This window comes from Macrobrachium rosenbergii, chromosome 12, assembly GCF_040412425.1.
Source record: "Macrobrachium rosenbergii isolate ZJJX-2024 chromosome 12, ASM4041242v1, whole genome shotgun sequence".
Lineage (NCBI taxonomy): Eukaryota > Metazoa > Arthropoda > Malacostraca > Decapoda > Palaemonidae > Macrobrachium > Macrobrachium rosenbergii.
This window is the reverse complement of record NC_089752.1, coordinates 3,770,501-3,790,500: the sequence shown is the minus strand read 5'-3', so window position 1 is coordinate 3,790,500 and position 20,000 is coordinate 3,770,501. Positions and strand designations below refer to the sequence as shown.

Below are 20,000 nucleotides of genomic sequence, written 5' to 3'. Positions count from 1 at the left end.
AATCTATTTTTTACATTCCTAAATCGTATTTCGCAAGAATGAAAACTTGTCAAGAGTATATATTTTTCCCTAATCACCTTGGTATTTTCACTGTTTCTTAATACGAACAATTCGTTAATCCTCTATACAATAAGAGTTTTGGAAATATAGATATCAAACGTAACGCATAAGCCTCAGATGAAAGCCTGTTTAGGTACCTCGGTGGTTTTTGAAATTTCTTAATAAAATTGCCTTGGAAAGGAGTTTCATTCTCGGTCTCAGGAAATGAAAAACTCATCGTGAATTCGAAGATAACAGACTACATTTTGTATAAGCATGTTCAGCTAATGTGGTGTACCCGGGAGCTTTGTTTAGCAAAAGGTTTGGTAAGGCGTTTAGCAACGTGTGATTTTTTCCCGCCATGCTCAGCGGATGGCAACAAACCGACAACAGAAAGGCTAGCTGATTCGTCTCTTTCTTTTCGAGGGCTTTTGAACGATTCTTTGTGAGAACTGCCAAATAAAAAAGTAATTCTGACTTATCTGGAATAAAATTCTTCTTTAAAGAAGGACAAAACAATGAAAATACCACCGAATCATGGGTATCGGCCTAGCATTTTCTAGGTCAAGATTCTTTTCTTTGTTGCTACCATTCTTGAAGGCTATTTTTTTCTCGGCATGATGATCGGATAACTTCTACCATAAGTAAGTTATTTTCATACATATGAAATTACGCTGAACTTAAAATAAGGCCTGAATGATGTGGCATCTTACCGAATGGTAGATTGAGGGAATAGGTGTAGCTACCAAACTTCATTCTAGACATTACCAGTCTGAGACAAACCGCTTGGGGAAAACATAAATTAAACCAGGAGTTGTTACACATAAAAAATAAAACTATTTTTTACTCTGGACCGAACAACAGAAGTATACGTTGGTTAGTTTTCCTCGGCTTGAAATATTCGAATCGAGTGTGACGCTTCCGAATCTCGTTAAAAACCATGCATTTTGTTGAACAACTTTAACGCTGCTTTTACGTGTCCAAAACTGAAGAACTTGTGGCATAGACAGTATCCTACAGGCCTACCTACTGCAAAGAACTCTCAATGATCTGTGTAGCTGGTGTTCTCGTGCAACACCGTAACAAGTTTGGACGACGAGACTAGTTGACACAGGCTGTAGTAGCCTATAGGTCTAGGCCTAGGTCTACTTACGACTAAGCGTTTTTCAAATGAGCAGAATCTTTTGTACTATATATTATGCCGTACATACAATAATAATGATATTCTGATAACAAAATTGAAATCGTCACTCCAGTTACATGCTACAATATGGTGAAAATGATAACGGAAAATGTGTATCTACAGCTGACAAGATATTTGTCTGAGTAGTACAAAAACGTTGGACAAATGAAGTGCGGTATGCTCTGTTTACCTGTAAAATGTTATCCCATCTTCTCTTGAAAGATTCTCGTGTCCATTTCTGCAATAATAAGCTGCACAACGTACCATTAAGAAGACGATAAACGGAAAAAATTGCAGGATTCCACAAGCACTTAGTCTACTTCAGCTGTCTCCGGGCTTATAGAGATGACCCTGACTCCGGGAGGTTCGCCGGGTGCAAGAACGCCGCCCTGGCGGCGACAGACCAAACTGCAGTACATAGTACAGTACTACTGTAGTACACAGCTAACATAGCCCGTAACTGATGTACTTCTGTGGTAGCCATTATCGGCTGAAAACAGGTGACTTTCATAAATGATTAGCACTCTCAGACCTAATGATGGGTGAGGAAAATCCGTAGTGATACGCCTGTACAAACATTCCGTTAAAAAAATTGCTTAATAGCCTATACACGCAATTACATCTCTCTCTCTCTCTCTCTCTCTCTCTCTCTCTTCTACATACATATGTATGTATATATATATATATATATATATATATATATATATATATATATATATATATATATATATATATATATATATATGTGTGTGTGTGTGTGTGTGTGTGTGTGTGTGTGTGTGTTTTATGAAACAGCCGTACACAATGAGTTCTTCACTTACCAGTTCCGTAGCTCACACACACACACATTTCAAGTTCTTCATAAATCGTTTCTCGCTACCTTAGTTCCCACCTCCACGTCCAACCCCCTTTATCTACTCGCTGTTGGCCCAGCGTTCGACTCTCCGAGCCGCCAATGAAGAATTAGGGGAATTTATTTCTGGTGATAAAAATTCATTTCTCGTCATAATGTGTTTCGGATCCCACAATAAGCTGTAGGTTCCGTTGCTAGGTAACCAGTTGGTTCTTAGCCACGTAAAAATAAGTCTAATACTTCGGGCCAGCCCTAGGAGAGCTGTTAACCAGCTCAGTGGTCTGGTTAAACTAAGATATACTTAACTTTTTTTTTCCTGGTGGAAGGTACGACGACGTTTAGGGTAGGTTTCTGTAACTGTATCGATACCGCTCAGGCGATCATCAGTCTAAGGTTGGTGTTTTCTTGTCCGGTTATTGTCGTTGCTTGTAACTGTTCGTCTGCTGTTGTTATCCTGTCATTCCGTTCGGTGTAAATGCTAAAAGAATGGCACCCAAACGCATTATATATATATATATATATATATATATATATATATATATATATATATATATATATATATATATATATATATATATATATATATACTGTATGTGTGGTTGTGTGCATAAAGTTCATAGACGTTGCAACTGCACTTTCTCCATCACAGCAATCTATCATAGAAATCCTTATTCAAAACAGTCTTGGAAGCCTCGAGACATATTACAACAGGAAAAACTCGGTTTTCAGAGTCTCCCTTCACCAGCGTGTTCCTCTTCCCGCTTCTCTCCCTCCTCGTAGTGTACTTATTCTTCCCCTCCGCCCACCTTTCGTCCTTAGAGGACTTTAAATCAAAGCATCCCATTTCTAGAGCGTTGCCCCCTCCCGACGGAGTTTCAAACCCAGACTGTCTGAAATCCGAGGAAGCGCTTGGGGAGACTTTCCACAGTAAGGAAGAGCTGTTTGCAATTGTCATTCCACCTGGGAGCAATAAATGGATAGATCTTCTATGGATTCCCTTTTGAATGAGTTATGGGCTTAAAAGGTTCTCAGTAGATTAAGGTATTTGATTATGAAAGTTTGGTGCTGTTTGTTTCTTGAAACTCACTGTTAGAGCAAAATTCAACGCAAAGATGTACTTTGTTATCTAATCATATAATTTGTAAGGTTTTGGATAACACGGGCTTTATGCCAGCACAAGCCCTTGCCAGAGGTCGGTCCGGAAGAAAGTATAATAGACCTGGGTAGTCTGCTGTTTATATATATATATATATATATATATATATATATATATATATATATATATATATATATATATATATATATATATATATATATATATATATATATATATATATATATATATATATATATATATATATATATACATGTATATATATATATATATATATACATGTATACATATATACATATATATGCATGCATGTATATGAATTTATGGAGATTCAACACAAGGGAAAAATTAAATCGTGACTGGTCTCATCTTCAGCTTTTTTTAAAACATCCTGAAGTTGATACTTCAAGATGTCTTAAATACCAAAGACAACCCTGGTGATTTTTCCCTGTGGTACATCTGCAGAAATGTATTACGTTTTTCCCTATATATATATATATATATATATATATATATATATATATATATAAAAATACACACACACATATATATAATATATATATACTGTATATATTTGTGCGTATGTGCGTAAACATTTAAAAGCGTTTTTAAATATACTCACTTCTGTTTTATTTTCCATTTTACTCTAGGTGCGGGAAATTTGATAGGAAATTCCACTGCCACCGATTAGAGAAAAGTAATCATACTAATATTGTTATTGAGCAAGAAACTGTGATGAATATCTGCCAAGATAATCTGATATCATATATTCATTATTTGACATCTCTCTCTCTCTCTCTCTCTCTCTCTCTCTCTCTCTCTCTCTCTCTCTCTCTCAGTAAGCTTTGTTGTCTGACGCAAGAAAAATTACAGTGAATGCATCAATATCTCTCTCTCTCTCTCTCTCTCTCTCTCTCTCTCTCTCTCTCTCTGTAAGTTTTGTTGTCTGCAAGAAAAAATTACAATGAATGCATCAATCTCTCTCTCTCTCTCTCTCTCTCTCTCTCTCTCTCTCTCTCTCTCTCAATAAGCTTTCTTCTCTGATGCAAGAAAAATTGCAATGAATGCCCCCTCTCTCTCTCTCTCTCTCTCTCTCTCTCTCTCTCTCTCTCTCCCTCTCTCTCTCTCTCTCTCTCTCTCTCTCTCTCTCTCTCTCTCAATAAGCTTTCTTCTCTGATGCAAGAAAAATTGCAATGAATACCCCCCCTCTCTCTCTCTCTCTCTCTCTCCCCCTCTCTCTCTCTCTCTCTCTCTCTCAAGCTTTGTTGTCTGACGCAAGAAAAAATTACAGTGAATGCATCAATCTCTCTCTCTCTCTCTCTCTCTCTCTCTCTCTCTCTCTCTCTCTCTCTCTCTCTCTCTCAGTAAGCTTTGTTGTCAAGCAAAAAATTACAATGAATGCATCAGTCTCTCTCTCTCTCTCTCTCTCTCTCTCTCTCTCTCTCTCTCTCAATAAGGTTTGTTCTCTGATGCAAGAAAAAGCGCAATTAATGCTTCTCTCTCTCTCTCTCTCTCTCTCTCTCTCTCTCTCTCTCTCTCTCTCTCTCTCTCTCAGTAAGCTTTTTTTGTGTGACATGAAAAATTACAGCAGATACATCAATATCTCTCTCTCTCTTTCTCTCTCTCTCTCTTACTTTGTACCTCTTTCTCCAATACACGACTCTTCCTTGAAAATCTTACCTTATCGTCTTCGTTGGACCCCTTAATGCTTTTATCCATTAGCCCTGAGATTTCATCGTTACTCTCATTGTTTTATTGCTTCTGATGTCTTCCTGGAATCCATTCCAGATCTCTCAATACTTCTCCCATTAGATCTGTAATCAACATCTCTGTTTCGGGAATGGACGTTTCAAGTCATGAGCGTGCCTGGCAATACGTTCATTTCTTTTTGTGCGGCAATTTGCTGATTTGTTTCAATGCGTTTTATTTATCGTTTTAGTTTTCTGTAAAAGAAAATGATTGAGATGGCTATTTGCAGCCCTCTATCCTCAGTAGTTTTTATTTTATTTAAGGTTAAAGTTAGTCATGGTCGTTCGTCTGGCACCGCTATGGTGCCAACAACACAGTTTCGTGGGCCGCGGGTGAGAGTTTCATGGGCCTTGGCTGAGAGTTTCATACAGCATTATACGCTGCACCGAAAACTTCGATTGCGCGGAAGAAACTTCGGTGCATCTTTTACTTGTCTGAAGTAATTTTCAACATGACCAAGAAATCAGACGTTTTATTAGAAAAACTATCCATTTTGAATAAAATTGCGATATATCAAAAGAAGTTTTGTCAAATTACAATAATAAAAAACTGCTGTTTCTCGAGGATAATTGAAAAATGAATAAAATCAGGCCCATTTTTCAGATGGAAGGTCACACTCATAATGAAATAGTTGCCGCTAATCATTTTTTTTCCTCTGACGCTTCTGATGAGACTTAAGAGAATTAAAATACTGTTCGCTGCTCAGTTCATCGAAACTGCTTTAGTCCTTGAACATCTGTTCATGTCTGGAAGCTAGTTTACACTTACCCTGGAGTATAGCATTAATAACCAAACCTAAAGCTTTGTTGCATTATTCTGTCAGCACCAGGCTATAATTAGATGCAAATTACACACAGTAAACTGGTCATTAACTGCTGCAGTAATTATCAAAATAGGAATTACAGTCTGTTCCTCTCTCAGAGGAGGGTAATGAATTTATATTTTTATTATCTCTCAGAGGCTTTTTTATCGGATGATGATAATGCCGGCGCTGAATGGGATTTTCCGTAAAATAATTTCGAAAGTAAGATTGGTGTTGCTTGTACAATTTACTCATTAGCTTTGTAAATCTGCTCCTAAAAGCTTATATTGTTCATTGAAGGTAAGTAGGGCATAGGTAATGCAGGAAAATCAGCACTCACTGCATTAGGAAAAGGAAATACTTGCGAACCTTTTAGATAATTATCATTTTCATTTTAACGAACTATTGAACTTCATTTACAATCCACACTGGTCCGCTGGTGTAGTGGTTAGCGTCGTGGCATGCCACCCGGACGTCGCGAGTTCGCGTCTCCCCCAGGGTAATGAAAAATCACGGGCTCTGTATCATAATCAGTTCCTGCTGCAGGAGGGGGCCTGCGGTGGGAGGCTGTAACCAACATTCGTTGGAAGTTTGAATTTCAAGTCAAATTTCCCCTGTGTGTTTGTTTCGTGTGAATAGGTTTCATCTACTGTATTAATAATAATAATAATAATAATAATAATAATAATAATAATAATAATAATAATAATAATAAAGACCAAGAAAATAGATATATCAATTAGCATATAATTAAACAGACGTATAAACTATAATATCGGGAGGGTAAAAACAGTGCAATTGCACATAAAGGTGTTAAAAAGCATAACAATCTTTGTAACAATAAGGTAGTCTCAAGAAACTGTTGACTAATATGGCGAAGGTAACTGAATTAAGATTTCAAAAAATAGTCGACGGCATTTACTTCCGTCAAATTTGTAATTTGAAAGAAGAACTATAGACGAGGAAGTGCCAATAAATAGTGAAGGCTTTGGGTCTGTTGGTGGCATCTGCAAAGATAAATGGCATTCTGGCTTCTGGGAAATGCTAATGAGAAATCAATATCTTTGATAAGAAGCCCTTTAGAAAGAGCGTCTGAGAAAAGCAGCGAACATAGTAATGAGGAAACTTTTTTGTATTTTTGATATGAGTTCTAATTGCGCTTTAGACCTTGATTAACGATATGCCGCTCATTTATTTATAATAATAATGCACAAAAAGTTAAGTATACCTTAGTTTTACCAGACCACTGAGCTGATTAACAGCTCTCCTAGGGCTGGCCAAACAACATAATCCTTCCTTTCCCATCCGTTCCTTCCTTTCACATCTTTCCACAAACGCGCAAGGATATCGCTTTCACGAATTTCCCCGGCGCCTTTAAATTGCACTATATTTATCTTGAAATTTAATTTAATGTTATATTTAACATGGTTTTTCTTCAGTTAACTTAACATGGCGTTTATTTCTGCTTTCGCTTTGTCAGTACTCCAGGAAGTGCACCAAACATCCCACGTTCCTGTCTTTCGTTTCTATCCACGAGCTGTTTCAACTTTTACACCGGAATCTCTTTATACATTTATAATGAAGATTGTTGTCAAAACTCCTGGGCTCGGGAAAACTTCAAAGAGAATTAAGTATCAGCTCAGTCCGTTTTGAATCTCGACAATCTTTATTTTTTCTATGAATTGTGTATGCCTCTATTTCTCATCCAGCGAACCCTATCAACAAAAAGCATTCTTTCTCAGTTTACAAATATATAATGCCAAACCTGTCATTTATGCATGGGGCTTTTTTTGAAGAAACTATATCTCTGAAAACTTGCTGTGGTATTAGCCCAAATAATTATATGTGAGTAGGTTTGGTTTTTCAATAAATTGACACTCATAAAATAACTAAATCTGGATTTAGGAAATATTTCTTAAGAAGTGGGCTTACATTTTATCTACACGTTTCGTCTCCAGAACAGGTACTTTTCAATTCCTATTAGAAGTAATATGATAAAAAAAAAAGAGAGATGAAAGTAAAATAAAAATCTAAATATTTTTGGACCAGGTTTCGAAAGAACGAAAAGAAAAAAATGACAGGTGAAATAAGAGTATAATTAGTCTTCACTTGACGGGGCGACCGTGACATCTACACCGCGAGGGATAGAATATAACTGGCAACATCAAGAAAACATCAAATATCTGCAGCTATATTATTACGAAAATAGTCTAACCACATCACTGAGCTGACTATCAGCTCTCATAGGGCTGGCTTCTGAAGTTATAAAACTGAAATAAAAATCAAAGGGAATCAAAGGAAGTTTGACAGGAGACTGACTTTAGCCTGATGTAATTTCCGTTGCCATGGGGGAAGATGAGTCCTGAAGGTTAGATATGCGTCGGAACATCGTCAAGGGAATTTCTGTTTCAGCTGTCGACTTCCTTATAGCTCTGTTGCGTGGCAGCGTTCGCGTGCTGAATAGAGATAAAATAAGGAGGGACTCGCGTCTTGGTTTGTGGTTTTATTTTGCGTGAAATAAGCCAGTTCTATTTCCGGGACGGGAGTGGTTCTGTGCGAAGTTCTCCATCACCAAGTATTAGAAATTCAAAACTAATGATGTCCATGAACAACTAATGAACTCTGCTTTTTATGGTATCCAACATCAAGATCTTCAGAAAAAATTAGCTGATAATAAAGACCATTAATACCATAAATTAACAAATCGATAACTGCATAAAAGTCAAAAGAAAAACCTGTAACATAATTCAAACCGCGTAGGGGGTTAGTGCCGTCAGTGCACCTCATGCGTTGCACCGTAGGCATTACTCAAGGTTCTCTGCAGAGTGCCTTCGGCCCCTAGTTCCTCCTGTTACACCTTTCAAACCTTTTACTGTCAATTTCTGTTTCAGCGCTGAATGATCTCATAGGTCCCAGTGCTTGGCCTTTGGCCTAAATTCTACATCCAATCCAATTCATAATTCAAAAAATCACATTAAATATAAAAAGATAAAGTTTATCGGAGGACTAAGCTGTTGTACCGTATTCATATTTTTTCGTGCAAAGAATTCCTCTATACACCAAAAGCCTCCTTCTAGCAGGAAGTAGAAAATCCACTCTAGTTATGCAAGAGGAAGGAAAGCAGAGGGGGAATTGCAAAGCTTTAGGCAAAAGCAGAGGGGGAATTGCACAGCTTTAGGCAAAGTGGGTGAAACAGTCACTGGACACTGATTAGGATGGAGTTAATTTGGGAGTCCGTCGCTCTGATGTTGCCTCGAGGCCCGGATGAGAGTAAAGGAGCCTCTTCTATGACCTACTGGACCTGCACAAAATCTGTGTCCTGCTTCCCTTAAAGAGAATGGGTTCTAAAAAAACGTTCACAAGTTTCTTCGGCGCAATCGAGTTTTCTGTACGACCGCTACGGCGTATAATCAAGGCCACCGAAAATATATCTATCTTTCGGTGGTCTCGGTATAATGCTGTATGAGCAGCGACCCATGAAATCTTAACCACTGCCCGGTGGTGGCCTATCCTATATCGTTGCCAGAAGCACGATTATGGCTAACTTTAACCTTAAATCAAATAAAGACTACTGAGGCTAGAGGGCTGCAATTTGGTATGTTTGATGATCGGAGGGCGGATGATCAACATACCAATTTGCAGACATCTAGCCTCGGTAGTTTTTAAGATCCGAGGGCGGACAGAAAAAGTAATGGCAGAAAAAAGTGCGGACGGACAGACAAAGCCAGCACAATAATTTTCTTTTACGGAAAACAAAAAGAAGTAATTATGGGAGCAAAGAATCTAAAATAGCAGCGTAGCCCATTTACTGTAAGAATTGCTTTACCCTGTCGAGAATGGAAACAAAGGAAGATGTATAGAAATATAGGGGCGATAATTTGAACATGGGCGGTTAAACACTACAATCTTGAGCAAGTGCAGTGAATAGAAAACTTTTAAGGAGAACATTTTGTAATATGAACATTGTGATGTCTCAAAGACAAATAAGTTAATGTCATAAGAACTACGAGAGAGAGAGAGAGAGGAGAGAGAGAGAGAGAGAGAGAGAGAGAGAGAGAAAGTTAAGTATATCTTAGTTTTAACCAGACCGATGAGCTGATTAACAGTATATCCTAGGGCTGGCCCGAAGGATTAGACTTATTTTACGTGGCTAAGAAGCCAACTGGTTACCTAGCAACGGGGGCTACAGCTTATTGTGGGAATCGAACCACATTATGACGAGAAATGAATTTCTAGCACCAGAATAAATTCCCTAATTCTTCATTGGCCAGCCGGAGACTCTAACGCTGGGCCAACAGCGTACAGCCGAGCTCTAGCCACCCTCCAATGAAGAACTAGAGAGAGAGAGAGAGAGAGAGAGAGAGAGAGAGAGAGAGAGAGAAGAGAAGAGAGAGCTATTTTAAAATTAACTTTTGTAGAGGATCAAAGAGCTATTCTAGACGGTGAATATATTAAGATGGTGTTCAGTGAAATCTGAAAGAGAAAAGAAGAAGAGATATGCTTGGAGGAATCATTCTCTCAGTCACGGGTAAGAGAAAACGACCGGAGAAAGTTGTCGAAAATGGGAAATAAAATTTTATGTCAGATACACAACTCTAGGCGTCATGGGCAACAGCAGGTGTGAAATGTTTACATAAAACCCCGAAGATTAGTTTGCTGCATCGACGAGTTAAGTCATTTGCAGGAAGTTTGGCCAATAGACGGATGCCAGACTCTTGTCAAAGTACAAAATTTTAAAATATTTTTCGACATATTTATTTGCATAAATAAGGATCTATATTAATGTCCAATGAGTTTTTAAATTCGAAGGCAAAGAAATGAAGCGTTGCTTCTTTCTTCTTAAATAGTCTTCTCTACGAAAACAAAGATGCCCTTCTTGTTCTTTAAGTGAAATCTGCAAAGAAGATCGTTACGCCTTCTTCTTCTCTTCTTAAATAGTCTTCTCTACGAAAGCAAAAGAAGGTCGTTACGCCTTCTTTTCTCTTCTTAAATAATCTTCTTGGAGGAATCATTCTTTCTCTTCTAAATAGTCTTCTCTACGAAAGCAAAAAGAAGGTCGTTACGCCTCTTTCTAAAGTTTCATCTAAAATGGGAAATAAAATTTTTTCTTAAACAGATGAGAGCAACTCGCTTTTCTTCTTCTTAACAGTCTTCTCTGAAAGCGAAGAAGGTCGTTACGCCCCTTCTTTCTCTTCTTAAACATCTTCTCTACGAAAAGCAAAAGAAGGCAATTCTAAACAGTCTTCTCTGAAATGTTCGCCTTCTTTCTCTTCTTAAACAGTCTTCTAAAAGGTCGTTGCCTTCTTTCTCTTCTTAAACAGTCTTCTCTACGAAAGCAAAGAATTAGTTTTCTTTCTCTTCTCTCTAAACAGTCTTCTTTACGAAAACGAAGAAGGTCGTTACGCCCTTCTTTCTCTTCTTAAACAGTCTTCTCTACGAAAGCGAAGAAGGTCGTTACGCCCTTCTTTCTCTTCTTAAACAGTCTTCTCTACGAAAGCAAAGAAGGTTGTTACGCCCTTCTTTCTCTTCTTAAACAGTCTTTCTGGCCCTTCTTTCCTTTAAACAGTCTTAGACGGATGCCGTTATGACTCTTAAATAGTCTACCAGCAAAAGAAGGTCGTTACGCCCTACAAATAAAATTCTACGAAAGCCAAAAGAAGGTCGTTCGCCCTTCTTTCTCTTCTTAATAGTCTTCTCTAAACAAAGAAGGTCGTTTATGCCCTTCTTTCTCTTCTTAAATAAGAAGCAAATATTCTTAAATATAGGTCGTTATGCCCTCTATTTCTCTTCTGCATTGCCTTCTTTTCTTCTGAAAGCAAAGAATTATGTACTTTCTCTTCTTAAATAGTCTTCTTTAAAGCAAAAGAAGGTCGTTACGCCCTTCTTTCTCTTCTTAAATAGTCTTCTCTACGAAAGCAAAGAAGGTCGTTACGCCCTTCTTTCTCTTCTTAAATAGTCTTCTCTACGAAAGCAAAGAAGGTCGTTACGCCCTTCTTTCTCTTCTTAAATAGTCTTCTCTACGAAAGCAAAAAGAGTTTACTGCCCTTCTTCTTAAATAGTCTTCTCTACGAAACAAAAGAAGGTCGTTACGCTCCTTCTTTCTCTTCTTAAACAGTCTTCTCTCCCGTCTTTTCTTCTTAAATAGTCTTCTCTAAAGCAAAGAACGCCTTCTTTCTCTTAAAAGAAAGCAAAGAAGGTCGTTACGCCCTTTCTCTTCTTAAATAGTCTTCTCTGCGAAGCAAAGAAGGTCGTTATGCCCTTCTTTCTCTTCTTAACAGTCTTCATTTATCAAAAGAAGGTTCCTTCTTTGTCTTCTTAATAGTCTTCTCTAGTCAAAGAAGGTCTTGATTAAATAGTCTTCTCTACGAAAGCAAAAGGACGAAAAGTCTTCTCTCAAAGCAAAGGTCGTTACACCCCTTCTTTTCTTCTTAGTCTTCAGCTGGTCGTTACGCCTTCTTTCCTCTTAAACTTTATCAAAGAAAGGTCGTTACGCCCTTCTTTCTCTTCAAACAGTCTTCATAGCAATAAAGAGTCATTTACGCCCTTACTTTCTCTTTATAAACAGTCATCTCTACGAAAGCAAGAAGGATTGACATTCATAAGCCACGCTTTGTTTATGACGTCACCTTGATTGAATGCATAAAAATCCTCAACAGCTAATGTTCATGCGTGGGCTACACCGCTGGACCGTGATATCGTCTTCCGCGTTCATAGATAAAGAAGGGGCAGCTAGTTGGGTGAGCATTCGTCGACTCGGAAAGAATCTGAGGCGTCTCGCTGAAAACGAAAGCATGGGGTAGACTTTCCTGGAGTAAACAACAGCGTGAAATGGGGCGGAAGCAGAGTTAAGTGCTGTAGAGTCGGAGGTGGGGTGGGGATGTGCTGAGGTGGGGGAGGGGGCAGGGGAGGGGGAGGCGTCCTCTTTTTTCAGCTTTTTGTCGTCGTACTAAAGCTTCCTATAGCTGTTCACATTTTTTTGTGCTGTCAGGTCTCGTATGTATATATAATATATATATATATATATATATATATATATATATATATATATATATATATATATATATATATCTTTTATCGTATCTGATATTCGATGGAACGTGGGGGACAAGTATAGATGACCGAATTTATTTGGGATTCTTGTTGCTAAACGAAAACTTTTGGAGGTCTTCAAACGATACGTGTACTTAGACTATCTAGAGTTATATATATATATTTTGCTCATAATATAATATATATATATATATATATATATATATATATATATATATATATATATATATATACATATATATATACATACATACATATATAATATATGTATGTATATATATATATGTATGTATAATTGTTTTTCGTGGCTGTACTTTAACCAAATCGTTTCTGAGCCAATGGTGAGAAAATATTTCATCTTTGATCCCTCTCGACCAATGGTCGTCTCCCAGCAACAAAAAGAAAAAAAAAAGAGATCATATTACAGCAATGACAACTCTTGCGCGAACAACAACAACGAGGACTTTGAATATCGATTTAAGGAACATTGCTTTTTTGGAGTTTAGTTTCTTCTTATTCTTTTGCCTATAAATAAGAATTTATCTTCAAACAGCTAAAGCTGACTCCCCAGATTTCATGCCCATCACAAAAGCGTCTTGACTTTTTAGTTTTTTTCATTTTCTGTGAAGGAAAACTATTGTGCCGGCTTTGTCTGTCCGTCCGCACTATATTCTATCCTCATTTTTTTTTGTCCGCCCTCATATCTTAAAAACTACTGAGGCTAGAGGGCTGCAAATTGGTACGTTGATCATCCACCCTCCAATCAGCGAACATACCGAATTGCAGCCCTCTAGTCTCAGTAGTTTTTAATATTTTAAGGTTAAAGTTAGCCATAACCGTGCTTCTGGCAACGCTATAGGATAGGCCACCACCGGCCCGTAGTTAAAGTTTCATGGGCAGCGGCTCATGCAGACCACCGAAAAATAGATCTATTTTCGGTGGCCTTGATTATACGCTGTAGCGACTGTACAGAATACTCGATTGCACCGAAGAAACTTGAGCGCATTTTTTACTTGTTTTTTATTTTTCCTAGCCACTATCGTCCGTATGTTAACCGTCGTTTATTGTGATTATCTTTCTCGTTTCGTTTTACCCCCTAAGAAATGTGTAACGTCTATCATACTGCAATGAAAAATAAGATTTGCTCTACTATGACGTGTTGAATACTGTCCAGTGATACCGGTACTTGTTTGAGTCATATACAAGAGCAATATCATTCGCGTACCCATAATATGATGAATTGATTTTTTTTTTCGCATTCATAATCAGAAACGATTTCTTTATGTCTACAGGTAATTTCCGAAAATTGAAAAGATACAATTTTGAGTTGCAAATTATGAAGCTTGCAAGTGAAATATGACCAAATGAACTATAAAAAGTTTTATTTCCATACAGTCTTTGAAGTTCATGTTTTCCACAAATTCATCGTTCGATGGAAAAAATCGAACTAAGTTTACTATGTATGATATCCGAAGAATCACATGATTACCCCGTATGGGTCTAGTTCCGTCAGGTTATCTCATGCGGTACACTGTGGGCATTACTTAAGGTTCTTTGCAGCATCGGCCCTAGCTGCAACCCCTTTCGTTCCTTTTACTGTACCTCCTTTCATATTCTCTTTCTTCCGTCTAACTTTCCACCCTCTCCTAACAATTGATTCATAGTGCAACTGCGAGGTTTCCCCCCTGTTACACCTTTCAAACTTTTCACTGTCAATTTCCGTTTCACAGCTGAATGACCTCATAGGTCCCATTGCTTGGCCTTTGGGCTAAATTCTATGTTCAATTCAGTTCCATTCAATTCACATAAATCAAATGAAATGGTCTTAGTAATGATAAGAATTTTCCATAAACAAATATGAAAGGCTAATGCTTCACTTACTAGATTATTTTCCGTTTCCAAATGAATGATGAATAAATTCTGTGATGCAGAAGATATGAAAAGGACGATTGAATCGAAACACGAAAGATACGAGAAATGATGAGACGAGGGAGATAAAACTTCCAAGTTCCACCTAACAAAACGCTGACCAGCGAAGTTTAAGCGAAAAACTACAAGACAAATGGCAAAGGCAAAAGTTGAATCGCAAGGCTCTTCGAGTTATCGACAATTTATAGCAAAAGATAAGGATATATTCGAGAGATAGTTTTCCGATTCCTTATTTCATTCTTCTATTGCAGTTATTTTGGAAGGGTCATAACACGACCGATATATTCAAAGTAGCGCTGACACTTATTTTCTGTCTTCTCAGCCTCTAAATTCAGATACTTTTGTTATTGAGGACGCAAGGCAAGTGGTTGCTTGATAAACCAAACAAACACACACACACACACACACACACATATATATATATATATATATATATATATATATATATATATATATATATGTGTGTGTGTGTGTGTGTGTGTAATGTAAATGTATATATATAATATTAGCTTAAGCCACTGGAAAGTTCAGAATGAAAACGACAGAGTGCCATTTTGAACTTTCCCAATGGCTTCAGTTTAAACAAAATCATGTGCTTATTTTTTATTTTCGAGATATATATATATATATATATATATATATATATATATATATATATATACTGTATATACATATAAATACATTGCTACAAATGTCGTTTAATATCCAATTCATCTACGTCGGAAATAATATATATATATACTCGTATATATGTAAACCGAAGGGGAATTAAAGTTGATGTGATAGAAATTTATATATACTGTATATATAGATATATATATATATATATATAAATTATATATATATTCATATATATATATATGTATATATATGTGTATATATATTACCTATTGGTGTCCACCCACCAAAGAAATTTTAGATAACCTTCAATTCCCATAATCAATCTCACAAGGAATTTGAAGTCATTCATTGCCAAGATGAAACGATCAGCGAAAAGGTATCGCATTTAGTTTTCAGTTGCGTAACATTCATCTGTTGGATCCAAGTTACAATGATTGTGAAATATGCATTATACCAAGAAAACAAGGAAACTGCAAATGAGCAATACAAGTCTATGATGAAAACCACTTCTTCCTTCCTGTCTCTCTCTCTCTCTCTCTCTCTCTCTCTCTCTCTCTCTCTCTCTCTCTCTCTCTCTCTCTCTCTCCCTTTTATTTAGGAATATTTATCTTGCCCACTAGATTAAGCATAGCGTTTGGTGGGGAAAGCACGAATAAAAGCTGTATATGTTAAGTAAATAAAGAATATATACATAAAGAGAATATAAAACAAACAAGCAAAATGATATGCCCAAAGAATTTAAAACTAATAATGACAGAGAAATGAAAGCAAAAAAGGTCAAATTAGCTTTCCCTGAGAGTCGCTGATCGATTCAGTCAAGAAATTTTATCTTCAAAAGTTAACCAGTGACTCCCACATCAGCACTAGAAGGCCCCATCAGCATTTTAGTTTTCTGTAAAAGAAAACTATTGTGCCGGCTTTGTCTGTCCGTCCGCACTTTTTTCTGTCCGCCCTCAAATTTTAAAAACCACTGAGGCTAGATGGATGGAAATTGGTATATTGATCATCCACCCTCCAGTCATCAAGCATACCAAATTGCAGCTCTCTAGCCTCAGTAGTTTTCATTTGATTTAAGGTTAAAATTAGCCATAATCGTGCTGCTGGCAACGATATAGGACAGGCCACCAGCGGGCCTTGGTTAAAGTTTCATGGGCCGCGGCTCATACAGCATTATACCGAGACCACCGAAAGATAGATCTAATTTTCGGTGGTCTTGATTATACGCTGTAGCGGCTGTACAAAAAACTCGATTGAGCATTTTTCACCTGTTTAGTAACATGTCGATGTAAATAAATACCGCAGTTGCTAATTGTTTCCCATTATATATATATATATATATATATATATATATATATATATATATATATATATATATATATAACGATAAATGGAAAACATAAGGCAATTCTATTTCAGAATGTCAGTGACTGCGTTCAAGGGCTCTCAGAATAACAAAAAGGGTCTTGAATAATGAAATCTGACAAATTAACGGTAACTACACACACACACACACACACACACACACACACACACACACTTCCGCTCTGCATTTCAGAGCAGAACTCTGATCAAGCAATAGTGATTCATTATTATTTCCACCGGGAAAGATTTTATTTTATTTTTTTTTTTGCTTTGTCATGACGGTTTTAATGAAATAGCTACAATAGAGCTTCATAAATTAATTTACGTGACCAGTAAACCAATTATAGTTTCCAACAAAGCTTATTGTTGCTTCTAGTCCGTCAGAATGGCAGAAAGTATTATGAAATGCAAATCGTTAGTGTAATTAAATAGCTGGATTCTACATAATATATGCACACAAATGTAAAATACACACACATATATATATGTATATATATGTATATATATATATATATATATTTATATATATGTATATATCTAATATACATTATATTTATATACATATATCTGAGATATAATATGTATATATATATACAGTATATAATATATATATATATATATATATATATATATATATATATATATATATATATATATATATATATATATATTTATATATATATATATATATATATATATATATATATATATTTATATACATACACACACATATATATATATATATATGTAGTATGTATGTATGTATGTATGCATGTATGTATGTATTGCATTTAGCTTCGATTATCAGGTGATGATGTACCAAACTGTACATAAGATCTGGTTAAAATCGATGTTGACCTAAACAATGAATTCAATACTGTAAGTGAGACGGCCTTAACTGACTGCAGTCGGAGGCCCAGCATCCTTTTGACTTTCTTTTGTTATTGAATTGAATTATATATAGAGTTTAGGCCAAAGGCCAAGCGCTGGGACCTATGAGGTCATTCAGCGCTGAAACAGAATCAATTGCTGGGAGAGGGTGGAAAGTAAGATGGAAGAAAGAGAATATGAAAGGAGGTACAGTGAAGGAAATGAAAGAGGTTGCAGCTAGGGCCGAAGGGATGCATCAGACAACATTAACTAATGCCTACAGTGTACAACATGTGGTGCACTGACGGTACTCTCATCCAGAGTAATACCAGAAATGGAAGTCATCAAAAACAAAATCTAGACTCTCTAGAATTTAATTCTATAGAGATAAATAACATACCTTGTTGTATAAGGCGACATTTATGACCTATTGAGGTCATCCCAAAATCATTACTAGAGCGTAACCTCAGATCTGAAGAGATCGGATGAGAAAGCTATAAAAGATTTGTCAAACTAAAGTAGTAAAGCAATCAGCAGGAACTTGGCAAACAGGGTCCTTATGCCAGCCTCTGTCGAATAACTTAGAGAAAGGTGCAATGCATTGGTATACCCAAATACTGCTCTCCTTGCATTTTAATACATTTTTATTTATTTGTTAATTTATTAATCCATTTTTTCTTTTTTAATAAGTGAGTGGGATCTCTTCATTCTGTATTTCTCTTTATCTCCTCTTACTTCTTCCTAATGAACACCTTGATATTCTTTGGAAGCTTGAATTTCAAATCTTGGCCCCTGTGGTGGGTTTGTTCCATGTGAATAGGTTTCATCTTCTAAATAATAATAATAATAATAATAATACCACGAGCACAAACAATACATCCTTCAACACCGCATATCAAATTAGCATCTAGTTATACTCGCTTGATGCTTGGCAAATCATCTTCAGAAACCTGTTAATGATACCGAAGAATTTTATGAAATCACGCTTTAAATCATTGTAGCATTTGCATGAGCAATGAGAATTAATTTCTTTTATGTTTTTTTTCCCCAGAATTCGGACACTATCCAGAGCTTCGGTAAAGGAAACTTTCAACCAGCGCAAAAGGGTACAAGACAAAGCAATAATTGGTGTTCTAAAAATAAATTTCTCCGATAAAAAAAAAAAAGCATGAGGAGATACACATAGCAATTACATTTTACATTAGGGGAAAGGGGATACATTGCTGACAAAGGCAAGCGAATGCAGATGGGGAGGGAATGAGCAAGAGAGACGACTTAAAAGGTGCTATTGATGGTATTAGAGAAAGAAAACACCAATGAACGCATTTTAAGGTTGGCTGATGGATGCAATCCATCTATATTCAGTAAAACTAATATTTCAGAGATGAACAGATCACTTGATTTTTAGGAATTGAAACCGAGGCCTGTCTCAATTCTGTCCTATTCGTTTATTATCTTTTTATTTAGTTTTTATTTTTTGCAGTGCCACTTAACCCTCCTTTTTGAGACGTAGAAAATGTTCTTTGTTCGCTGTTTTTGGCTTGTTTAACTTTTGTATGTTCGTTCATTTATTTTTCTCATGCGAATTTTAGAGTTCTTACGAGTGAACTATTGCATGTTCCAAGAATTACAACAACGTAAAAGGATTTTTAGTACTGAGTTTTTAGCAAAATGTAGCCGAGTGCAGCATTATATTATGTCTTCAAAGCTTTAGGTAAAAGAAGGATTACGGTATTGCATATTGAACAATTTTTCGCTTGGAACTAAACATCGGAAATTGACGGACATCAAATTTGAAGCGCTATGTTTATGATTCCCACATCATCAGCAATGCAGTATTGATTTATATTCCGTCCTGGAATTTCTTGGAATTAGAGGAATGTTCACCAATTCCATCTCGAAATATAACGATACGATCTAAGAGGATATTAACAAGATGACGAGAGCAGTTACTTATACATATAGGGCACGCAGTAGTTGCAATCATCTTCATGTTACTTTGTTAAATTTGTTGAATTCATATAAGGTTATTCTAGACTCGACATTTCCCCATTAAGGCTTCCCTATTACTGAATTGTGCATTATCTTAATGGCGAGGGGGAAGGTCAGCTTACTGAACTGAATATAGAAATTAGGCCAAAGGCCAGGACACTGGGACCTATGAAGTCATTCAGCGCTGAAACGGAAATTGACAAGAGAAGGTTTGACAGGTGTAACAAGAGGAAAACCTCGCAATTGTACTATGAATCAATTGTTAGGAGAGGGTGGAAAGTATGATGGAAGAAACAGAATATGAAAGGAGGTACAGTATAAGGAACGAAAGGGGTTGCAGCTAGGGCCCGAAGGCCGCCGCAAAGAACCTTAAGTAATGCCTACAGTGCACCGCATGAGGTGCACTGACGGCACTACCTTCCTACGGGGAGGTTAG

At 36.6% G+C, this 20,000-nt stretch overlaps 1 long non-coding RNA gene across 2 annotated transcripts in view; it reads right to left on the bottom strand.

Moving 5' to 3' along the window:
• Nucleotides 1-1,568, bottom strand: part of LOC136844340 (uncharacterized) — a 138,390-nt gene extending 136,822 nt beyond the window's left edge. For both annotated transcript variants that reach the window (XR_010854822.1, XR_010854823.1), the window contains exon 1: nucleotides 1,413-1,568. This is a non-coding gene — a long non-coding RNA (uncharacterized lncRNA). The remainder of the gene's footprint in view (nucleotides 1-1,412) is intronic.
• Between the last annotated feature and the right edge of the window lie 18,432 nt (nucleotides 1,569-20,000).